General features: G+C 34.6%; 1 pseudogene; it reads right to left on the bottom strand.

The window, feature by feature from the left end:
- Positions 1-1794: 1794 nt before the first annotated feature.
- LOC129515175 (40S ribosomal protein S20-like) lies at positions 1795-17074 on the bottom strand (annotated as a pseudogene).
- Between the last annotated feature and the right edge of the window lie 8178 nt (positions 17075-25252).

The raw sequence follows: 25252 nt of genomic DNA, 5'->3' as shown, positions 1-25252 counted from the left end.
TGATCCAGCTTCATGAAGAGGGCTCCGTGTTGTGCTGGAGGATACTTGCATTGGAAGTAGGAGGCTTGGCAGCAATGAGGGACTCAAATTTAATCCCCTCCTGTGGGTTCCATTCTTTTTTGATCTCCACATTTCTCTCATGTTCCTTATAAGTTGCACATCCTGCACTGAAACAATAACCTCACAAAAACTGTGTATTTGGTCCTGTATTTGTGCTGGAAAGAATCCATGTCCTGAGTCTTGCATATTCATATATACCTGTACACAAGGATTTCAGTTGACTGTGTGTCTCCAGGATTACAATCCCTAAGATTCCAAATAAACACTTTTGGTAGCTTTATAGCCTCGTTGTCTTCTTGGTCAACACTTGCCACTTCAAAGTTCAATGTTAGAAATTTTGACTTTCTAGCTTTTTTTTTTTTTCTGATTATCTAATTTCTTAACATTTGACAATTTAACTCACAGTATTTTGTTCTGTTGACCTCTGTTACTCCCATTTACAAAGCTTCCCTCATTTCTTACAATGCTGCCTCAGTTATGGTGTATCATTGCTTCATCTGGCAGAGGTCTTAGGAGGCTTTCCAGTTAATGAAGTGTCCTATCCAGTTTCAGTTTATGTTGCATATCAAAGAAGAATCTATATGGTCTGTGCTATTTTTACATAATCTTCTTTCAGACTCATTTTGATAAAACAATGACTTCTTTGTTTTTATTGATTCCCCTCTCTATTGCCACAGTAATTCCAGTGTTTTCAGCTTTGTTGATCTAGTTTCACCTTAAAAATGGTTGTGTTGGGGGGTTGGTTTTTTGTATTTACTTTTGTTTTTGGATAACACCTATATCCTTGCTCATACACTGTTTCTGAATTTCATCACCTTGACTTTTTCATACCTTTTTCTATGACCTCTTGTTAATTAATCTATTCATATATGTGTTGAAGCTTCAAACAAGGGTAAAAACTACATTAAAATATTGCAAGTGCCGCTTACCACTGGCTATTGATGTCATTGGCTGTAGATAATGCAGGAAGGCACAGCACAGTGTTTACAACAAAACAGCCTGATGAGTTGTTCTGTTTAATTCAAATGCTTAAGCATAAGTTTTACTACTCCATCCTATGCATGTTTGTCCCTGCAAACAGCAAGTAATTAACATCACTTTAGATCAATTTGTTTCAGACATCAAGGCAATAATATATGCATCCAATTCTAGTTAGGATATCAGACAAGCTCAGAAAACCTTTTGCATGAAACCAAAGGAAATCCTACCAGATTGTTTCATCCTTCCAATCACTTGTGAAGAGCTAAGTACCTATAAGTAGAGAGAAACTTTCTTACAAACAAATGGGACAATCAAAAGAGCTGCTTGATGTGGCTAATTTAAAAAGGAGTCATTTGAAAGATTCTATCCATGCCTCTCACTGGAGGAAATTTCAGCATGAAAATGTGGTAATGGTACCAGGACTACTATAAATATTGTTTTCAGCTAATTTTTATTGAGTTATTAACATGAAATAGGCAGAATGCTTTATATTACATGTGATAGCTCTTTTAATATAGGTAAAACTGAATGAACTCTAAGAGTACAACAAATTAAATGCAGTAAAATTCTATTTGAATGAATCAGTAAAATGGTAACTACAGGCCAGGGATAAAAGAATCCAAGTTTTCTAAGTATATTTATCAAATTTTGTAATTTATTTTCAAAATTTTCTTGGATAGTTTTTTTTTTGGGGGGGGGGGAGTCATTTTTATTTGTTTTTTAAACAATGGATAGCTTAGGGAAAAGGTTGATTTAAGTATCTACAATGGTAACTTCCACCTCCACTTCTGGCCCAATACTAATGGAAGTACTTTGCTTAACCATCTCAGAAGGGCTGTGCAAATCAATGAGTCCTGTGGATCCTCATCTGAAAACATCCCAAGTCTTGGAACCTTCACTACAAAGAGCTTTCCTTATAGTCATTCTCAGCGGCTTCGTAGGCACCTGAGGTGGTCCTTCCACTTTGAGGTTCTTTTCCTTTGTGCCTCTGATCAAATTGGCAAGTACTTTCTCCAAAGGTTTTAGGTTGCACCCAGTTAGAGTAACTCTAATTCGGTGAATCACCACCTCTGGTTCTATAGGTGTCTCCCCAGGGCCTATGAAAGCCACAGATGGCCGAGGGTGGCTGCCTGCCTTACTTGTACCTTGGGGAGAGCTAACAACAAGGAGTGAAGATCAGTAGCAGCATCCAGAGCTCTTCTATGGGTGACCTAAAGTCCTCCTTAAAGAGCTTTTGGTCATTTTCACATTAATTTTTTTTTCTTTCAGAAAATGAATACCGTCTTGATATAGAACCCTAGTTTTTATAGAAGGTGGGGAAAAAAAGATTTCTTTAAATTAAATTATGTGGGGATGCCTAGATGGGCTCAGTCGGTTAATCTTGGACTCTTGGTTTTGGCTCAGATCATGATCTCAGGGAGCTCTGGTCTTTTTGCTCAGGGTGGAGTCTGCTGGATATTCTCTCTTTCTCTCCCCTCTGCTCTCCTCTTCTCTGTCTCTAAAATCTTTTTTTTTCCAAAAAAATGAATTAATTAATTAATTTTACCATGCACCTTTACTTTCACCTTGTATTTTTAAAAGCACCTTAGCTACATATTCTTATGGCATTCATATTATAATGTATGTAACTCGCTGGGGGCGGTATTATTATCCCTCTGTGGTATCCAAGATGAATGAGAGACAAAAAATTTTGACTGGACCAAAGTCACATAGTAACTTTGTGAATTATTCACTAGCCACCATTTGGGACTCAGCATTTAGAAAGTCATTTAGAGTACTAAACTTGTTTTCCATTTTCTTATATCCCATGGAAAATTCTGACTTGAATTCTAAACTGAAAGGGAAATAGTTATTTTTGTACTATGTGGTCTATCAACTTAATAAACAACTAACAAATATGATGTGCAGAACACGGGGATTTCTTCATTAAAGAACTTCAAAAATACTTTTTTTTCATATTTTGAATATAAATCAGTACTCGGGAAACTGCTATTTTTAGAAGTATGTCCTAAAATTTTTTCACATTACTTTTTCATGTGAAATTTTGGCAAGTAGTATGCTTTATCTTTCAAAGGTATTTGTAAAAGATTATAAAAGAAAAAAAAATCTCCTCTATAATTGTGTTCTTTGTGGTAATACACACATGGGTGAGTTTGATTTAAAAATATATTTGATAACAATTTTTATATATTTATTTATTATCTATACCTAGGTTACAGCCCATCACTTACTAAACTATTTTTTCCATGTAAGAAGATTCTTAAATAATAAAATCAATAGTAGTAAAATTAATGTCACTCTTCACTGTTCATGAATTTTATAACACTTTGTTGTGTGAAAAAAAAATGCATAGATAGGTATGTGATAGCATACCTGGGAAATGAGTTAGGAAATAAATATATTCATTTACAGAAACAATGGCAATTGCTGTCCATAGTATGTGAATTGATCAAAGTTTAGTTTTGATTAGGTTCATTTTGTTTTATTTTTGCTTTATATATGCTAGCCACATTGTAGTTCATCAGTGACAAAATGTTAGCTTTTTGGAATTTCAATCAGAACTTATACAAACACCCTAGCAATTGATTCAGGTCTTCACAGAAATAACTAGACTTTAATTTGTATTTTTTTATTTTACTGTTTTTTTTTTGTTTTGATTTTATTTATTTATTCATGAGAGAGAGAGAGAGAGAGAGGAGAGAGAGAGACAGGCAGAGTGAGAAGCAGGCTCCATGCAGGGAGCCCGATGTGGGTCTCGATCTGAGTCTCTAGGATCACACCCTGAGCCAAAGGCCATGCTAAACCACTGAGCCACCCAGCGATCCCCTAATTTGTATTTTAATGGTTAGGAAAAATGTATAATAAATAATCTTTGTTATGTCTGTTCATTTAACTGCAATTTAACTTTACTTAGATTTAAGTTTATTGGGATCCCTGGGTGGCGCAGTGGTTTGGCGCCTGCCTTTGGCCCAGGGCGCGATCCTGGAGACCCGGGATCGAGTCCCACATCGGGCTCCCGGTGCATGGAGCCTGCTTCTCCCTCTGCCTATGTCTCTGCCTCTCTCTCTCTCACTGTGTGCCTATCATAAATAAATAATAAATAAAAAATTTAAAAAAATAAAATAAAATAAGATTTAAGTTTATTAATGTTCTTTAGTGTAAGGACAATATCTTACTCTGGATGGTAGATCCAAAGTGCCTATAAACAGCATTTATTTGAAACATGTTGACGATTAATAAAGGCAAGGTATTAATTTGCTAATAGCTCATTCTCCTGAGGGCAGTATTTTCCAATCAAAGAATCTTATTTACACCGATAGACATTTACATGTAGGCTAGTTTGTTTTCTGTTAATTAATTACATTAATTAATATTCCAATTATCTTTGGAATTTTCCCATATGAGATCTCTGAAATAATTAACTACCATATCTTTTGATCTAAAATTCCTTTTTTATTATAATTTATTTTTTTACCCGTCTTTGTTTAGTTGATTGAAAATAAAACAAACGCATTCAAATTTATATTCATTCTTCATTTAAATTGAGGGTGTACTTTAATTTCCCATAATACCAAACCATTGTTTAATACAAAATTCAAAGAATCAAAGCAATCCTAATATTACCATTATTTGCATCTTCCTCCAGCTTAAAATTATTTTTATCTTATTTTTTGAAATAGGTAAATATTAGCTCCCAACTCAAAACAAGGTAAATAAAGCAATTAAAAAATATAATAAAGAAAAAATATTCCTTATTATATTAAATATATTTATAAACAAGATCAACCATATAAGGTGGAAAATAATCATTTAGGTAAATATTTGGTGATATACGTTTTTCTATGTGTAAGAATCTTGTCCAAGAAGGAGAGGATATGCCGATATCTAAGATCCATTTATTTTTAATTGGTAAAATAGAAAAAAAACAATCAAAAAAAGATTTATCAATTAACATTGCCTAATAGACTGAAAAAAATATTGATATTAATTATATATAGTTTATCAACTTTTAAAATACTTTTTTATTGGTACTTATTCACTAAAATCAGAATATGTTGACAAAAACCTCCTAAATTTTAAGCTTATTTATAGAAAATTCTGATCTGAATTCCGTATTCCCACAATCATGAACTGATGTTAGTATTCCCCCCCACCACCACAGGTGAAAATTTTGCATTATGAGATACAAAATATGAACCAAAAAAAAAAATAAAGATTTATGTGGTTTGGCTAAATCAATGACTCAAAAAATGCAGACTGCATAGAAAAATAATTAGAAAAGTAATGTCCCATTCATAGAAGTACTCTGAAAAAAATCAATAACTTTTGAGAGATGACCAGATTCCACCTATAGTATGTTTTTAAATCTTGGTAACTATATATGAAGAAGACTAGTGAGAAACAAGAGTGGATTAAGTATTCTGTGAGCTACTGGGGACTTGAGCTCTGACTCTGACAATACGAGGAAAATGGAAAAGACAAGATGTGGAGTGACATGATTAACTTCATGTATTTGAATGTCTGTCATGCTGAAAATTGATTAGAGCATTTATTTTGATCTCAAGGTAGGTCTGAGAACAAGGGTGACAGTCACTCCAGTGCTTGAAATGCAAGCAAAGGCCATTGACCTTCATTCAGTGTTCTTCAGGAAATGTGAGAAATCAACATGGCATAGTGAGAAGTACAGGCACACTTCAGAGAAATTGCAGGTTTGGTCCCAAACTAGTGAAATAATACCAGTCAAATACATTTTTTGGTTTCACATTGCTTATAAAAGTTATGTTTACATGATGCTATTGATTGTGCAATAACATTGCATCTAAAATAACAATGCACATACCCTAAGTAAACAATATTTAAATTTTTAAAACTTATTTTATTTATTTGAGAGAGTGAATGTGCATGAAAGAGAGAATGCACACACAGGAGTGGGGGGAGTGCCAGAGGGAGAAGCAGACTCCCCACTGAGCAAGGAGCTTGGAACCTACTTATCTATTGGATCTTAGAACTTGGGATCATGACCTGAGCCAAAGGTGGGTGCTTGACTGAGCCACCCAACAGTCCTAAAAAATATTTTATTACTAAAAAGTGCTAACCATTACATCAGCTTTCAGCAAGTCATAATCATTAATCACAGATCATCATAATAAATAAAGTTATAATGAAAAGGTTTGAAATACAGTGAGAATTACCAAAATTACCAGAGACAGTAGGTGACCGGATGGGGTTGGAAAGTGGTACCAATGGGCTTACTGGATGTAGGGTAGCCACAAATGTTCAATTTGTAAAAACCCAATTATCTGCAAAACACAATAAAGCAAAGCGCAATAAAATGAAGTATGCCTGTATGCTAAATTTTGTGTCAGATAATTTAGATCATAGACATAAAAAAAATGTGGATTTGAGAAAGTTATTTATGTAAGGATCAGTTACCTTGTATAACAATAAATGGCTTATTCATAAGTTATTAGGATTAAATAATGTAAGTGAAATGGCTGGTACATAGATTTTTAGTCATGTTGTTGTATTTACACAATTCAATGTTTTAATGGGTGTATAATATTAATGAAAAGTAAGCTTTAATATTTTAGGAAAATAATTTTATTACACTCAAAATTATTACCTGAACTACATTCTTATATTCTCCAAATAGCATTGCAATATGAATTTAGAAGGTTGACATGTAAAGAATTGCAAGCCTCTCTAGTTGAATCAATTTTCTATAAATTTACTCATTCATGCAAGAAAATATATCACACCAATCAAATTGCAGGTACAATAATGAAAAAGCAAAACTGTGCTGTGAGTTTTGAACACCTCTCTAATTTGACAGCAGTTACCTGACTAGAGATGAAAGAGACAGGATTATTTACAACTGCAGAAATGGCTGCTGGGTTGAAATTGACATTGAAGAAACTTACCCTTTGGCAATACCCCTTGGCAATAGTGCCACCATGTCACTGTAAATAACCCTGCTGGGATCAGTTGCCATGCCCCCAAGGGACACTGTTGCCTATAATATCACAAAAAAAGTAATGAGAGGAAAAGATTTTCTGCTAGAACATGAGTCATTTCTAAGCATTAAACTAACAAAGCTTGAACTAAGTCAGATGAGAAGTACTCTGTGGGAAATTACAGAGAAGCTGCACATCAGCAAAACGCCTTGGCAGGAAATAGTTGGACACGTAGAAGTACAATCACTGTCTTATTTATTTGCCACTCTTGGGAACACTAATATGAAAGTGACTAATATGGTATAATAGTTCCCAGAACCAATTAATTAATCATAGCATGCCATTAATAGATATACTCCTTGGGGGGAATATTTCAAGCTCAGGGAAATTAAACTATTTTATTATGATAAAGTTCTCCCAGTCAAAAGTACTTCAACTTTACATTCTCACACTGTTAACAAGGTAGGGATTTCCTAAATGAAGGAATTATTTTCATATGGACTGTAGGTGATTTCTGGAGAAAATAAACGTAAGCCCTCATGGGGAGAAAATTAGAGATAAGTTCTCTTTGGTCCTTTTCTTGTGTTTTGCATTAATTGAAAATATTAAATGCATTGCTCCCATTTTTGGGACACTAAATTTTGATCAATTCAACTTTCCTTTAAAACACAGCCCAATACCTGCTTTTCATTTCAAATAAATGGAACAGAGGTTCTGTCTCTTAGTTGAAAAGTTTGAGGTTTGGTTAGCTAGTTTATAACTTCCTTATTACAAAAATGTTAGTCGTTTATTACAAAAATGTTAGTCGTCTTTTTTTCTTCTCTCTCTTTTTTGTTTTTTAGGATTTATTTATTTATTTATTCATGAGAGACACAGAGAGAAAGAGGCAGAGACACAGGCAGAGGGAGAAGCAGGCTCCACGCAGGGAGCCCTATGTGGGACTCGATCCAGGGACCCCAGGATCACACCCTGGGCTGAAGGCAGACACTAAACCGCTGAGCCACCCAGGGCTCCCTCTTTTTTTCTTCTCTATGTTAAATGGGTTCCTTAAAATCAGGCAAAGTTAATGTCTTTCAAGAGTTTGACTTTGTTCATATTATTGCAAATCTCAATTGTTTCACTGATAGTAATATTAAATATCTATGATACAACCATTTTTCACTATTCCTAGTGCAATACATCACCTACTTAAATAGTGTCCAATACTCTCAACTTCAGTCATGAAAACAATATTGAAGTAAAAGTTTTCTTAGTTTGTAGTTTGCATATATACTTTTCCGTTTAAAAGGAGAAATTATTTTTTAATGTTTATCTTTCTTTAGGACTCAGTCTACAGTTTATCATGGGTCACTCTAATCTTCAGCTATACCATATTGTATGTAATTGCTTTTTCTATGACATTTTTCCTTCTTATTTACCTTTGAATATTAAGCCTCTGACCTAATCATCTAAGTCAGTGATTATTCTCCATTCTCTGTTTATAGCCTCAGTGTTCTGTATGGTCATTGCTTGCAGTCTTTAAATACATAACAGGAAATATTATTTCTCTTAGATTTTCTTTCCTGACCACTTATAAACTATTTTTCTTCCACTATACCTGTCACATTAATGGGCAGGAGAGTTCCACTGGTAAGTAGCTACATATGTCCCCCAGTACATGAGGCAAAAATGTTATGAACACAGGTGGCATGATAATGCTAAACCATCACCAGGGAAAAATTCTCGGCATGAAGAAAAGGGAGACTTCAGAGTAAGGGAATGAAAGTTGGTTTGGGTTGCGTATTATGAATTTCTCATCAGAAACTGGAGGTGATCAAGAACTGAATCTTTTCTATCCTACTCTATCTGCCTTTAGATGATGGGCAGTGTAGGGGAAGAAAAATAATTTTCCCTCTATCTTTATAAGTTTTTGGTTGAGACTCCCCTTGTAAGAGAAAACAAAGTAGCAGAGAAAAACAAACACGTTTAATGACATATTTATAACAGGAAAAAGAAATTGATATATTGGACTACATGCTGCTTCTATTTCCCTTGTTGCTACAACCTATAGGTTAGAGACTTTTGCTTAGCCCTCCCTGTAGGCATGTTAATCATCAAAGATATTCTGTATACAACTAAGAATTGCAAAAAAAAAAGAAAAAAAAAAAAAAAAAAAAAAAAAACTCTTTACCCAAAACCTACCTCATCAGAGGAGACAGGGAAGTGGCCAGAGAAGTCATTATCCCAATTCCTCCAAGATTGAGGAATGATCATAACTCAGAGGGGATTAAAACCATGCCCCCCGGAGTTAATGAGTTTAAAACGAGCAGAAACTTTAAAACTTGTGTTTCAGAGAACTGTTTCTCCCTAATCAGCTCTTGTATCTTTTCAGACCCCACTAGCAAATCCACTAGCTGTCTCTGCAGAAGCCTGGACTCAAAGTTAACTGATACGGTTGCATCTTAGAAACTAGTAAGATCTTGCATTGCTTATCTAAGATAATGAGCCCAAGACCCCATTCAGTTTATACCAGCTCTCAGATTATGTCCATTACCTCTCCCTCTTGTCCTAGAATGATCCTGAGGTCAGGGCCTAAATTTTGCCTCCTTCTGGTATTAAGTTTCCACCCCAAAGTGAACATGGGATGCATGTTATATACATTTGCTCAATGCATGTGCTCCATCTTTCCTCATGCACAGTCATAAGTTTCCCTACCCGTTTCATCAAGAGATATGTAATCTCAATCAACCCCTATGATTATAAAAAAGTTTCTTTCCCCTTTTGGGGAAGCAGATTTGAAGCTTAGCCTTTCATCTTCTTATTTGGCTACCTCTCAAATAAACCCTTTCCTTGCTGCATACTTGATGTCTTGGTGAGTGGCTTTGCTGCACATCAGGCAGACAGATTTAGACTCAATTGCCTATTTATCTCCCGTATATGTAGGGAGTACCCAGAAAATTGGAGTTACTCCACATAATGGCCCAAGCCATCACCTTAAATATCATCTCCTGATGAAGACAAAAGACTGGGCTGGGAGAGCCAGGTTTTCAGGCAAGGCTCCTTAAATAAAAGTAAGGTTGTTAAGCAGATTTAAGTCTATGCCTTTTCCATTGATAAGAGTTTCTACAGATTTTGTCATCTTCCTATTCCTGGTATAGAGAGGAAGTCAGCCTTATAAATGGAGATTTTTCTTATGAATGTAAAGATCTCTTACAAAAAGATAACTTCTGCCAGTTTTCAGAGCTTCTTTTGTGTCCATAGTTTCTTAAAAATAATCAACTGCAGATAATTCTAATGCCAAAGAGGCATCTTTTGTGGTGGCAAATTCTGCTTCTTTTGAAAGACTACATAATATATTGTCCAAACAGAACATTTTTGTGGTTGAAAGTACTGTTTAAAATTATGTCAGCATTAAAACCCTAAATCTGTACTCTTATACAGTCCTTGGATAATACAGTCTCTACCGCAATACTACCAATAAGCCTCAATCAAAATAGTAGCTCCTTTTCCAAAATTTCAGAGCTTACTCTTGGGTAGCTCCTTTCATTAGGCACTTTCTAACTATCCCTAATAAAATGTGATCCTATAAACAGATCAAAAATTGAGATCTTTTTCCAGAGAGCCTGGCTTTTAAATTGGACTTTGGCCAAAAATAGTAATAAAGTGTTGACCTTACTTTCAAAATGCTTAAGCTTGGAACTAACAAAATAACAATAAAACATTAGGACTAGGGACACTTGGGTGACTCAGTCAGTTGGACTCTGGATTCTTAGTTTTGGATCAGGTCATGATTTCAGGGTTGTGTGATTGAGGCCTGTGTCGGGCTATGCTGTCAGCACAGAGCCTGCTAGAGATTCTCTCCTTCTCCCTCTATCTCTCCCCACTTGCATGCTCTCTCTCTCTCAATAAATAAATAAATAAATAAATAAATAAATAAATAAAATCTTAAAAAAAAACACTTTAGGACTAAAACACAAAACCTATACATAAATAGAACTTAATATAATATTAAAAGTAAACTGGCTCATAATACTGGTATGCATATGTTGTATTATGGGATTTTTAAATAAATGATTAAAAAGCCAATAATTATCATTATCCTATTAAAAGAAACAATAGGCCCAATATGGAGTTACTTTTGTCAAGCTCTGTCAAGAGCTGACTTAAAGCCTAACCTAATGGCAGTTTCAGTTTCTCTCAGGAGTGAAACTTTAACCTAATCACTCTGGAATTTTTGGATTACCGTTAGTGATATACTTTGCATGATAAGACCTCCTGTCTTCCCCAAAGGTGAAGTAACCTTGCCTGAAATAATCCACCCTTTGACTTCCTTGTATCAAATTCCTTATTGCAGATAAAAATCTTCATTTTGTACAACACCTCAGAGCTCCCTTGTATTTGCTAAATGGGTTGTTCCCTAATTTATGAACCATTGGATAAAACCAATTAGATCTTAAAATTTACTGAGTTGTTTTTTTTTTAAACGATTTAGCTATAGTGATGGGAATCAAAACAAATTTCCTATGGCATACAAGGGCAGGGAGAAACACAGGTGTGGTACTCAAAAACACTTGGCATTCACTCTTTCCGCCATTTCTTGGTTCTTAGCTCTGCTCTCTCTGCATTGAGTTTCCAATCTAATTGTTTTTTTTTTTTTTTTAAGATTTTTATTTATTTATGATAGTCACAGAGAGAGAGAGAGAGAGAGAGAGGGGCAGAGACACAGGCAGAGGGAGAAGCAGGCTCCATGCACCGGGAGCCCGACGTGGGATTCGATCCCGGGTGTCCAGGATCACGCCCTGGGCCAAAGGCAAGCGCTAAACCGCTGCGCCACCCAGGGATCCCTCTAATTGGCTTTCCAGTCAGTTCCCCATTTGATTAGAAACCCCACCTCTGGTTTTGTCTTCAGATCCCCCAGATTCCACCTTAGGAACTGCTGGTGGCAGCTGAAATTCCTCATCTGTTGGGAATCAGTCCACAGTCCCCATTTGTTGAAATCTGCTGCTTCATTCCTTTTCCTCAGTCCAAAGCTCCATGGAAATTGGTGGTGGTTACTGGCCCGGATCAGACTGGGTCTTGACTGGAAAACTAAACTAGTCCTAGAGTTGGACCTGGTCTGACTTGAGCAGGACTGTGTCCCATAAAATGGGTGTCTTGGAAGCCAGAAAGCTGCAAAATTTGGTGGGCATGAGTTGAGGGTTTAAAGACTGTTAGAACACTTGCCACCTCAAGAAGACTCCTGTGATAGGGTGAGTTGGTCACAAAATGGGTTAGACACAAGACAAGGAAATCAAAAGAGCCCCACAGAAGAAAAAAAATTGCTTATTTTATTCTTCTATTCTTGCTAAGACCTGTACCCCCTCCCTACATAGGCCTTAATGTATATCTTCTTTGAGGAGGATAAAGAGTTAATGATATCTTTGGAATCGTCTAGCACCATAACTAATATCTAAACCACTGCCACCAGACATCAAGGCCAAGACCCCTGGTTCAAGGAATAAGGGAATTATAATGAACACTTGGACTTTGTCCTTATTCTATTTCCTGGATGCCTAAGAGGATGCATATACCAGACTACCATCCTCAGTAAAAACATTCAGACCTCAAACAAAGATGAGATTCATGCTTCTTTCCTTTCCAAGTCTCTGAATGGTCTGTCTGTATCTGTTCCCTCTACTCTTAAATAAACTCTATTTTCACTTCCTGCTTTCACTATCCTGCATGAAGTCAAGGACCCTTTAGCTGGTCTTTTGGGACGATCCTCTGGGTTCTTAGACCCAGCCTGTCAGCATCAGATTGACACTAGGGCACCTGCTAACCTCAAAAATATTTCAGTGCAGCAAGATATTGTAAAATATCCCACAATCTCCAACTCCACAGCACATCCTTCATAGGTATTAGCTTGATTCTGAGAAAGCTAAGGACCTAAGCTAAAAGAAATGAGATTTTTTTTAATCCAAAGAGCTGAGTGTGCCATAAAATGTCTTTATTTTATTTTATGTCTAAGAACTATAGTCCTTAAAGCTATAGATATCTATAAAAATGGCATAATCTTACTAAAGACAATCTAGAGTTCCAATATCCATTATGGAGAATGTTCCATTTAAAGATTATTTTAAAAATGCATTTGAATACAAGGATTCCCAAATTAAAGAAACAGAATGGGATACCTTTTTTAATTGGCATGCAAAAGCCTCCAAAGATCTCAAAACTTCAAAATAGTTTCATTGAAAGATTTGTAGCCAAAAGTTAATAAAATGAGATAAAAGTTACCTAAAATAAGTGATTATAAAGCTGAAATATAAGATGGATGTAATTCCTACTGTTCCTCTCTATCATTTTTGGGGGTACTCATTCTGGTCATCCTTTGGTTGCAGAATTTCTTTTCCTTCAGTGCCTGCAGTTCTTGGTCATGCTACTGAGTTAGGGACAAATGGGGCTAGGCAGGGAAAGATAAGAGAAAGACCTAGAGTCAGGATCCCACAAATCTCTGGGCTCCCATATATCCCAAGGACACTGAGATGAAACTGAGAGAAAACAACAAAAACAGAGTAGTAAATCTCGCCCCCTGGCTCCAAAATACAAGAGGTATCTTCCTTTGATGGCTCAACACTGTCATGTCATTCACTCAAGAAATCTCAAGGCCATCAACTCCCTAGTCAGGTTTTCAGTAAAAGACCAACAAAAAAAAAAAAAAATAAAATAAAAAATAAAAAAAAAAAAAAAGCCCTTGGTGGCAACCTTGTCAGAATCTCTCTCACTTCTGAGAGCTTTCTCTGTATCTTTGCTTAATAAACTTCTACTTCTACCACTTTACTCACTCTCCTTGGTCTGTGAGCTTCATTCTTTGACTCCGTGAGCCAAGAACCAAGCTCTTCTGCTTCACTACTTTGAAGAATGAAGAGGTAGATCAGATGAAGAGTGGTGGGCAGCAAAGCAAAGTTTATCGAGTGATAGTACAAAGCTCCTGAGGAGGGAGGGGACCCGAGAAGGTTACCACTGGAGTTGCTAAGTCTAGGGGTTTCTATGGGTTTATTGGCGGGCAGTTTTAATCTGAGTAACCTTCCATGCACCTGTCACCCAATCAGGTTTTTGTCATCTACCTATCACATTGTAAAGAGTGGAGGGTTCCTTCCAGAATGGTGTAAAATCTTTAAGGGTGATTTTCCTCTTGGGGGGAGGTGGTATAGAGGGGAAGCCCTGTCCCTGACTACCTTGCTTCCAGCTATCCTTCATTTCCTTGAATTGCCTTTCCATTCTGAAAAGACTATTAACTATTGTCCTTTTTAAAATAAAACCACTGGAGGCTAGAGCCAATTCTCTACTGTTTCCTTTCACTCATTGGTCAAAGACCAAACTAAGGGCCATAGTTTAAACCCAGGAAGGATGCTCAAAAGTTATTGTAAATAGATTACTTCCCTAACCTACTAAACAGAAGGAAATAAAAATTCACATTGTCCTTTTCTTTCCAAATCCAGACCAATTAGTTATCCATCCTTTCTTGACCAGGAATAGCTACTGCCTTCTTGCTTGTCTCATTCTTCCATCCTAAGAATTTAGCTTTTTTTTTTTTTTTTTTTTTTTACCTGCCTGGGACATGGAGGTTGTCAATTCTTTCTTTGGGGCCTCTTTGAGAGTGAGTCTAGATCTTGGGAAAGATAAGGTATTATCTTTTGTACTTTTCTCGAGGATGTCTCTTGGGTCCATGGGGTTGTTTAAAACTGCCAGAAGTATTTACCGTTTGTTACACTTAAAAACTGACAAGACATTTGAAAAAATGTATAACTTATGATCAGAAACATGGCCAAATTGGAAGGTAATATTCAGAGCCTGATAGGAATGTTTTTAGGTTTTCTGCCCTAAGCTAAATGTACCCAGAGGGAAAGAAAAATATTCTAACATAAGTGAAAGCATGTATCAATTCTTTGGTATAAATTAGGTGACAATGCTTTCAGGAATTAAAGATAGCTATTCTTGATTTGCAAATCTAGTCTTTACATAATTAGAAGCGTAGCTTCAGAAGCAAATTAGGGGTACCTGGATGGCTCAGGGGTTGACCATCTGCCTTTGGCTCAGGTCATGATCCCAGGGTCCTAGGATAGAGTCCCACATCAGGCTCCCCACAGCGAGCCTGCTTCTTCTTCTGTCTCTCTTTCTGTGTCTCTCATGAATAAATAAATACATACATAAATAAATAAATAAATAAATAAATAAATAAATAAATAAATAAATCTTAATAAAAGAGAAACAAATCAAAGTCCACCAATTCTTTTTACCAATCCCCAAAACTCCTCTATTTATCTCAAAAGGCTTTAAATATTGGCCTCATAAGACCAAAATTCATCTTGGAGAAACTTGCACTTTTTTTCTTTTTCTGCTACCTCAAGATGTAAATATTCCACAGGGTTTTCTCCAGAACTCTTATCTAGTCCATCTCTTTGAAATGCAAACTTTGGGTTAGGGGATAGTTGTTATTAGGAGTAGGATAAAAGGAAAAGGAAAGTTATTTGAAAAATTCAACTCCTTTTATAAAATAGTGAGTCTGTATCTGTCTCATGATATTTATTTATTTATTTATTTATTTATTTATATTTATATTTTATTTATTTATTCATGAGAGACACACACACAGAGAGTCACAGATACAGGCAGAGGGAGAAACAGGCTCCATGCAGGGAGCCTGATATGGGATTTGATCCCAGGTCTCCAGGATCACACCTTGGGCCAAAGGTGGAGCTAAACTGCTGAGCCACCCAGGTCGCCCCGTGGTAGATACTTAAAAGATGGAAATTCCAAAGTTTCTGTTTGTGTCTGTCTCTACTTTCAAGTGTGTCAGTGATTATGTGTACTGATTATGCGTACAGTAGATGTGTGGTAGTTCCCCTGTACAGGTGTTATTGCCAAAATTAATTTGCAAAAGGGTTATATTTAATTGTAAAGAAAATTAAGTACTTTTATGAAAAATTAAGTACTTATATAAATTAAATTCTGAGAAATGTAATAGGAACTTAATCCAAATGAATTTCAGATTCATGGGGTCTGAGAAAATATTCAGTATTAAAACTAGTTTAAGCTTGTTGATTTAATTAAAAACAGGCATGTCTTTAGAGTCATCAGCATTAATACTTTCATTCTACCTAGGCTTACTAAAGGTCAAATGAGGTCATGTTATCTCTTACAGAATTTGTCAGCAAAAAAGATAACTTAAGATGGTAGCTATTTAATGCCACATGAAATTTTAATGGCCAACTTTGTAGTTATTAAGAACTGAATTAAATAGGTGAATATAAGATAAAAGTATATAAAGAAACTTTTCAGCAATATTTATGTCTGCTGAAATAGTTCCGAGTCTTTTTGATAACTTAAAACATGAGTGTTTAACTAAATTACACTAGATGATGGATAGTCATTAAATATCTAGATCATTTCCAATTAAGATAAAATGCTGAAATATTTATTACCAAACATAGGTTTATCCACTTTCAGTTTCTTATTACAGAGAAACTAAAAGATATTTGACTAGTACTGCATTGAAAAATTGAAAAAGACATATGCTTCTAGAATTTATGAAATGTACCCATAAATTTGTCAATCTAAAGAATGCTAGTATAACAGTTCACAATTGCTTAGTTTTCATTAAAAATTAGAGTTTCTAAATGTTATGAATCCTAATTAATTATGTAACTAAAGCTATTGGAAATAATAAGGGAAAAATAAAAAAAGAAATAATAAGGGAAGTATTTCTATATTCAAAGTATTTAAAATGTGTTTTGTTAAGGAAAGATAAAGTTGTCAGAGGTTTATGGAATAGGAATCATTGGAACAGATTTGTCTGTGTTGGGGGCAGGTAGTCAGGACTGGCTAAGATTGGAATGAATTTAAGTAAGTGAAAGAGCTTGAATATCAAAAGTAAGTTGGTACAAAACTAAAATTTGTTTTTTTTTTCTCTGTTGTAGGAAGCATCTTTCAAATGATTGCTATCTGGCTGGCTGTGGTCAAGATATTACTTGTGGACCAAATTTTCTCAGCTTCATGGGTCTCTCAGAATTGGCCACTTTGGTATTTGGATTATTTTGAGCTGAAGACACCTGAGGCCCCATGGGCTCAAGAGAAAATTTTTTTCCTCCTGTAACCACATAGAATAACCTAAATTGATTTCTTTTACTGAATCCTGATTATTAACAGAAGTAAATTTTATCTGAGTGACCCATCTGTATGGTAGAGCAAACATCTAGTTACCAAACATGGCCCCTTCTTATTGCTCTGTAAAGTACATTCCTTTTATCTGGTGTCCCAAGCCTCTATCCTCTTCTTCTAGTTCAAAATGATATATTTGGCTCATTTTTCCTGTCTTTGGAATTTTCATGTCAATGAGGATTCCTTGTATGTACGCCTATTAAATTTGATTTTCTCCTGTTAAACTCACTCGTTTCAATTTGATTCTTAGTCCAGCTAGAAGGACCTTTGGAGCAACAGGAATTCTTTCTCCTCAAAAGTAGTTTATCCATTATCCAATAGAGAACACACATTTGGAAGTTAACATAAATGGCGACAGGGCAGATTTTATTTTTACATAAGGAATAATAATTATCCAACTATTACAAAACATAAAGCATGATGTAATGCTAGGTGGTAGGTTCTACAATTGAAATGCTTAAACATATGGAAAAATAAAAGCCCTTTATCAGACAAAATGTTTATGCATTTCAAAAACTACTCCTATTAAAAGGGAATAATTGTCTTTCTTAGGAATAATTGTATTTCCTGGGCCATCTCTGGTCATGTCTGCAATTAACCCTGGAGGAAATCTAAACACTTCTCTTCAGTACAAAAAAGAATATTTCAAAGAAAAACTGAGATGCAAGGTTTTGCTGAATGGTTTTACCCTGTGGGGAGATTTCATAGCATATAATTATGTAGCAATTTATACCCAAGTACTATTTTACTACTTCTTCCCCCATATGTCTTCTTCCTTGCTCCCTTGCTCCATGTTTTTCCTGGCCTCCCATGTGAAGAATATGTAATACTGGTTAAGGGAATTTAAGAATGCAATAAACTAGTGTTGGAATCCTGGAACTGTCATTTACTCTGAGGAAGTTGTTTAACCTCCATTAACTTTGATAATAAAACCTACCCCACAAGGTTACAATGAAGATTAAATAAAATGCTTATATTGTGTTTGGCATAACATCTAGCTCACTGTATAGATTATAACAGTGATGACAAAGATGGTTTGAGAAAGAGAGGAACTCTTTTCAATAATCCATATTATTCTTATAATAGAATGTGATATACAATGTAATTAGAAATGGGATTGATACGAGGTTCTCAGGCTTACCTTCCGATCAATTTGCCAATTCCCAAATTCTGCTGCTATTGCTGGTACAGACAGCTTTATAAAAAAAAGACTCAAAATCCTGGCTCAAGTCTCTTTTCTTCTGGGTCATCTTTCTCCTGAGGTTGTTCTCATATTTCTTTTTCACTAGCATTCCAGAGAATACACTAGCCTCTTGATTATGTTTTAACTTGATTTATCTGTCAAGGTGCTTTTGGTCAGTACATTAACCAGCAGATTTCAGGGACTATTTATATCCATGCTCAATTATTAGTAGATGTGGTTATGACAAATGGCTTTCCATGTGTAGACTCATGCAGGATCTCTAGATGCTTCAGGTTTAACATTTATTCTACAAATTTGTGCATAATATTCTGCAAAATGTTTTGACTGCCCTAAAAAAGTGCAAATAAGCATAAATCAAAATTTAAAGATTTCTTAAAATGTCTCCAAGCTTTAGATCAAAATATTTCCTGACTTTTTTTTTTAGGCATTTAAGTAGAGATTTTGTAAGCAATGTTTATGGGGTCTTTTTAACATTGTAAGGTCTTTAAGGGACAAAAAATAAACAATAAAGCTAATCAATTGCCAACAGAGAATGTTCTCTTTGTTGTTAGGTAGTCCATGAAAGAATATCAAGGTTCTATTCCAACAGGATATCAAATACTTTTGCTATATTAAAATCATTGTAAATGCCCAAGAGGATATAATATAATGAGTGCATTTTTTAAGTCACTATGGACCATTTCATTGAGATGAATCTTGCAGTTCCACTAATCTAAAGGATATTTCAGAATAATCTATCTCTGTAGTAATGACTGATAACTGATTTTATTTCTGGCATTGGAGAGTAAAGACAACAATCAAAAATCTCTAGTTTCATGGGATTTATATTATAGTGGATTAAGAGGCAATACCCAAACTATATGTAAAATATATAGTATGCCAGAGCATTCATAGGAAAAAAAAAATCAGCAGAGAAAAGAAATTGGAAGCACTAGAGAGGTGAGTGGAAACCTTTACAAATATAGTTAGGTAAGGCAAGGCAACAGTTTAAAGATATCTGAGCAAAATGATTAAAAGGTAAATTGGTGACCAATTTGGTTATTTGTAGGAGGAATATTCCATTTATAGAAAAAACACAAGGCAGGAAGTCTGCTCAGTCTGAAAAAAATCCCCAAACAAGAACAACAACAAGTAAACAAACAAACAAAACCAAAAGAAAGCTTGGAATGGAGCAAAAGAGAAAAAAAAAATTGAGTCAGGGCAGTTAGGTAATGGAATATGGACTACATTAGATTATAAAAGGACTTTTTTTTTTTACGATTTTATTTGTTGATTTGAGAGACACAGAGAGAGAGAGAGAGGCAGAGACATAGGCAGAAGGAGAAGCAGGATCCCTACGGGGAATGTGATACAGGACTCAATCCAGGGATCATTACCTGAGCTGAAGGCAGATGCTCAACCACTAAGCCACTCAGGCATCCCAGATTGTAAAGGGTTTTATGGGTCTTTGGGTGGGTCTTGGATTTTACTTTGAGAGAGGTGAAAAGCAAATGGAGGGTACTGAGCAAAGGAATATCCCAGTCACTTTCATTTCTTTTTTGACAACTGGTTGAGATGAGCCAACGTGAAATTAGTGAGAGATATGAGATAATCCAAGGTAGAGATGATGGTGGTTTGGAACATGGGGGTAAATATAGAAGTAGAGAGAAAAAAAAATTAGACTGGGCAATTTTGAATTAATGGGATTCCTCAAAAGATTGTTTTATACTCAAGAAGAAGGATCATGATGACTGAGGTTTTTAGAAGGAACACTTAGACACTTTAGAAGGAACATTAGACACTTAATGGCTATCTCAAATATAATATATCCTCAACTGAAGAAATCTTCACTCAAAGCATTCCCTGTTTTAACTTTATTAAACATGGTCCCATTTTTCTAGATACATTAGTTTGGAGACAAATGGAAATATGAACATAACAAATTGAACATTATTATTATCAAAGTGTAATACATTTACTTAATACGATTGTAAATATATATATTTGTAGTTGTCAATCATATTGCCAAAAATTAAAAAGACATAATTAAGTTATAAGTAATTATGCCTAAATTTGGAGAAAATGATTTAATAACCAGAACCTATCACTTATATTTACATGAGATTTAAATAGTTTTTGAACATTTATCTAACAATAATCATATTCAAACAAAGATTTTTAAGGTTGATGGAGCATAGACTTACAAATGAGAAAACTAAGAAACAATTTAGATTTCCCAGAGTCACTCAATTGGTATTCTCCATAAATGAAGGAAGTATAAAACTTAATACTAGCAAGAAAGTAAGATAATTTTATTTAAAGTCCTGAATTTACAGAGAAAAAGACTGAGAAACAGAATGCTTAGTGACTTATTCAGGTTGCTTCCTGACCACACTTAATCTCTAAAACTTTTCTTTATAAAGCCAGTTTTTCATGGAAATATTGGATGGGAATTCTCATTATTAATTTATTTTGGAAAAGAACTAGTTTAAATTCACATAATACAAATCTGTCCAAAAGTTTGCTTCAAATTTTATTTTTTCTCCCTTAGTTATATTTAAAGACAACTGAGGGGGTTGATGAGTTGAGAGGGACGATTAAATGAGTATACACAATTTGGATCGGTGTTTCCAGTGTATCAAAATGCATGTTTTATCTTGACATTTTGTCAAGACTCTAAAAAGATCAAAGTGAAAAGATAGTAATAATAAACATAAAATAATAATAAAGATAAAAGATAAGAAAAGGCATTTTATTTTAGACATTAAGACAAACTCACTTGAAATATAATATGTGGTCCACTTAGTTAACATACTTTCTTCTTTCCGAAAACGTTTGGACTGTCTTTGTTTTTTGTCCTTTTGGTTTATTTCTTCAGTAGGTCCAAATCAGGTGAGTTTGCTTTTAAGTTGCATAATGTTGTCTCTAGAAGGAAACTCAACACACTTTGAAGATTTGGGGGCTACTTGATATTTATAAATCTCTTTTTCTCACTTAAAAAATATTGAAGCCATTTTAAAACATTTTGAGAGGGCTCTAGATGAGTGATGAGAAATCACACAACTGAATTCTTTCCATTAGTAATTATATAGGTACAAATATAGACAGAGTTGGAGGAGATTGATCGATTGATTGGCTGGTCATATTATTTATTTAGCATTGTTACTTATCTTTCTAATGACTCTGTTCCAATAAATGACCCCTGGGCACTCCTATAGAGGGCTGGCCATCTGTGCTCTCCAATGTTCTGCCAAGTTCATACAATATTAGATTGATTGGGTCTGTTCTATATAAAAGAAAAAAAAATGTATGAAATAAAACTACTTTCTCCTTTCATCTATTAGCTTAAAAGATATTAAAGCAAGAACAGTAACTTCCCAAATCACAAATTTCCATTGAATAGGAAAGAAAGCTCCAATTAGTAGAGAGCTCTATCTGGGGGGAAAAAAATGAAATGCCTAATTTAGCTATCTTCAAAAGGTATTTTTCAACAGGTTTCTAATTAATCACTGCAAACTTCTCATTAATGAGTTCCTATTTCAGTTCAAGGGAGGTAGAAGAACCTATTTAAGTACAGAAATAATTATAGTTGAAAGTCTAAAATGGAATATTCTGCAAGAATTTTGTTGTAACTAATATAATTGCTATTATGGCAAATTGTCAGTTACCAACATGTAACAATATATTGATTTTTACTTAGACTCTAGTAAAATATTAATAATGTATTATATTATGCATCTGTTCTGTCAAATACTTGTTTTTTAAAAAAGCAAAGCTTACATAACTAATCCCAGGTATTGAGAAACATTTCTTTATTTTCCAAAAATGAAACAGAATTAGAATTTACAAGTTTCATCCAATGACTCAAAGTTTCAGTAATTAACTGAGCACAGTATGGACTACCTTATACTAAAATAGAAGGATATTAGAACAAAAAATAATTAATTCCTATAATTTTTATAGTTATATGAATATTTTGCAAAACAACAAGATTTCCTAATTTATAGTAAATGGTATCTGTACTTGTTCAAGTTTCACAGATATTATTATAAGAAAAGTACTATAATATAATTCCTTGAGTTTAAAAAATCTAAGAATGTCATTTGTTTTAGGATTGTTTCTGTCAGTGTTCAACAGATATGTACAATTTAGCCATTCTTGATTATAATTTAAAACATTTAAAATTATATAAAAATAGGTTTTCTATACTGAGGTAAAATTAATGTACAACCTTATGTAACTTTCAAATGTATAATTCAATATTTGTATAAACTATAAACTGATCACCACTATTAAGTATAATTACCATTCGTTACCATACAATAGATCCCCTTCACTTATTCTTTGAATAAATTTTCTGCCCCCTTTTCTCTATCTTCTTCCTCTGGGACTCCTTTTTTTTTAAGATTTATTTTATTTTATTTATTCCTGCTTCTTCCTCAATGTGACCTCTTTTCTCTCTTTACTTGTTGAGTTTGTTCTGTCAACTTCAGATTTATTTCTGGAGTATTATTTATTTCAGAGAGAGATAGAGAGGAGAGAGAGAGAGAGAGAGAGAACAAGCAGGGGAAGGGCAGAGGGAGAAGCAGACTCTCAGCAGGGAGTCTAATGCGGGCTCCATCCCAAGACCCTGAGCCAAAGGCAGATGCTTAACCAAATGAGGCATCCAGGGGCTCCTGGGTCCTATAATACAAATGTTATTACATTTGATCAAGTCTCTGAATTCCCTAAGTCTATTCCTTCTCTCTTTTGTTCATCTTCATTGCCTCCCATTACTTTGTCTTCTAGATCATTAATTAGTTCCTCTGCCTCTTTCAGACTACTTTTCATTGCATCAGGTGTGTTTCCAATCTCAATTACACTTTTCATCTCTGATTGATTCTTTTTTTAACTCATATCTGTGGTAAGAGTTTCACTGATGTCTTCTATTCTTTTCTCAAGCCCGGTGAGTATCCTTCTGATCATTGCTTTAAATTCTCCAAAAGCATGTTGCTTATATCTGTTTTGCTTAGGTCTCTGACCCATGGCCTTATCTTATTTTTTCATTTGGGATACATTTTTCTGTCTTCACATTTTATCTAAGTCTCTGTCTTTTTCTCTGTGTTAGAAAAGCCAGTATGTCTCCTGCTTCTTCCTCAATGTGACCTCTTTTCTCTCTTTACTTGTTGAGTTTGTTCTGTCAACTTCAGATTTATTTCTGGAGTATTATTTAGAATGATTTGGTAGTTACCTACTTGTGTTGATGGGACGAAGTGAGCCTAGGATCCTTCTACTCTGCTACCATCTTCCTGCTCTTCTGTGTACCTAAATACAGCAGCTAACCCTCTCTCAGCCTTTGTCCTGCAAGATTTCTCCCAGTTGCTATGTCATGGACAAGGGAAGTTAAAGAGGTTACAGAAATACCTAAAACTTGAATTAATATAAGAAAGCTTTCCTGGGATCCCTGGGTGGCTCAGTGGTTGGGTGCCTGCCTTCGGTCCAGGTCATGATCCTAGAGTCCCCGGATCCAGTTCTACATCAGGCTCCCTGTATGGAGCCTACTTCTCCCTCTGCCTGTGTCTCTGCCTCTCTCTCTCTCTCTCTCTCTCTCTCTGTCTCTCATGAATAAATAAATAAAATCTTAAAAAAAAAAAAGAAGGCTTTCTTAAATTTTGGATAGATTTTTCAACTTTTTCAACTTTATATGCATATCATTATAGAATGACTCATTTTTTTTACAGTTATTCTCATCTTAATTTAGTTACCTGATTTTATAATGTAAACCATTTATATAATTAAAAAGTCTTCCCAGGACCCAGTGAGAAAGCATGGTCTCCATAATACCCTGTAATACTTTCCTTTTCTTTCTTTCTTTTTTAAATGATTTTATTTATTTATTCATGAGACACACCACACACCAGAGGCAGAGATACAGGCAGAGGGAGAAGCAGGCTCCATGCTGGGAGCCCAATGCAGGACTCCATCGTGGAACTCCAGATCACGCCTGAGCGGAATGCAGATGCCCAACTGCCGAGCCACCCAGGCGTCCCTAATACTTTCCTTTTAATGGGAGATCAGACTAGTTTTTATAAATGCTTTCCTGAATCACTTTTTATTGTGGATACTCCTACTTATTATATTCCAAAGATAACATCTATGACATTCTCTTAAAGTAGCTATATTGAATAATGCCCAATATCTTTTAAAAATGCAACAAAAAATATTAAATTGAGACTACACAAACTTCTATATTTAAAGGTTATGATTCCCTACATGTCATATAATTCCTAAACTAAAAAGGATAGTCTCATATATAATTACTGATTTCTGAAAGGCAACAAAGGAATTACACTAAACATTGATTTTCATTTAAATAAATTATAAGTTCAGATTTGGCAGAAAAAATCAATAGGTTAATAGCTAATATCAGGAAGGAAATTTACAATTTCATAAATAGGACTTAAAAAAGACAATAATGATCAGAGAAACTGTTCAGCAAGTACTTAAATTCTGTGTTTCACAAATGCCATGGCACATTAGATACACTTAACTATAATAACGCATTATAAAAAACGCCCTCTCAGAGAATGGTACCAGATTCTTCTGATTCAAAATTATATAACTGATAGGATCTTCCCTTTTTTCTTTTTTTCTTTTCTTTTTGCTTTAGTTCAAACAATTCACATTCTTCCCATAGGGTGAAAAATGTAGCTCTTTAAATTTTGGGATAAGTAATCTTTCACATGACAATATATCTGTGTGTTGCATAGGATAAAGCTTACTAAAGTTTATAAATTAGATCTAAAAATTTCTATGATAGACACAATATTTCATTTGTAGAAGGTGTTAAATAATCAAAATATTCTGAATAGATTTAATCAAAAATACTTTCGTAAATGTTATTTGATTTGGTTGATAC

The sequence above is a fragment of the Nyctereutes procyonoides genome, unplaced genomic scaffold (genome assembly GCF_905146905.1).
Source record: "Nyctereutes procyonoides isolate TBG_1078 unplaced genomic scaffold, NYPRO_anot_genome, whole genome shotgun sequence".
Classification (NCBI taxonomy): Eukaryota; Metazoa; Chordata; class Mammalia; order Carnivora; family Canidae; genus Nyctereutes; species Nyctereutes procyonoides.
This window is presented reverse-complemented; position numbering and strand designations above follow the sequence as displayed.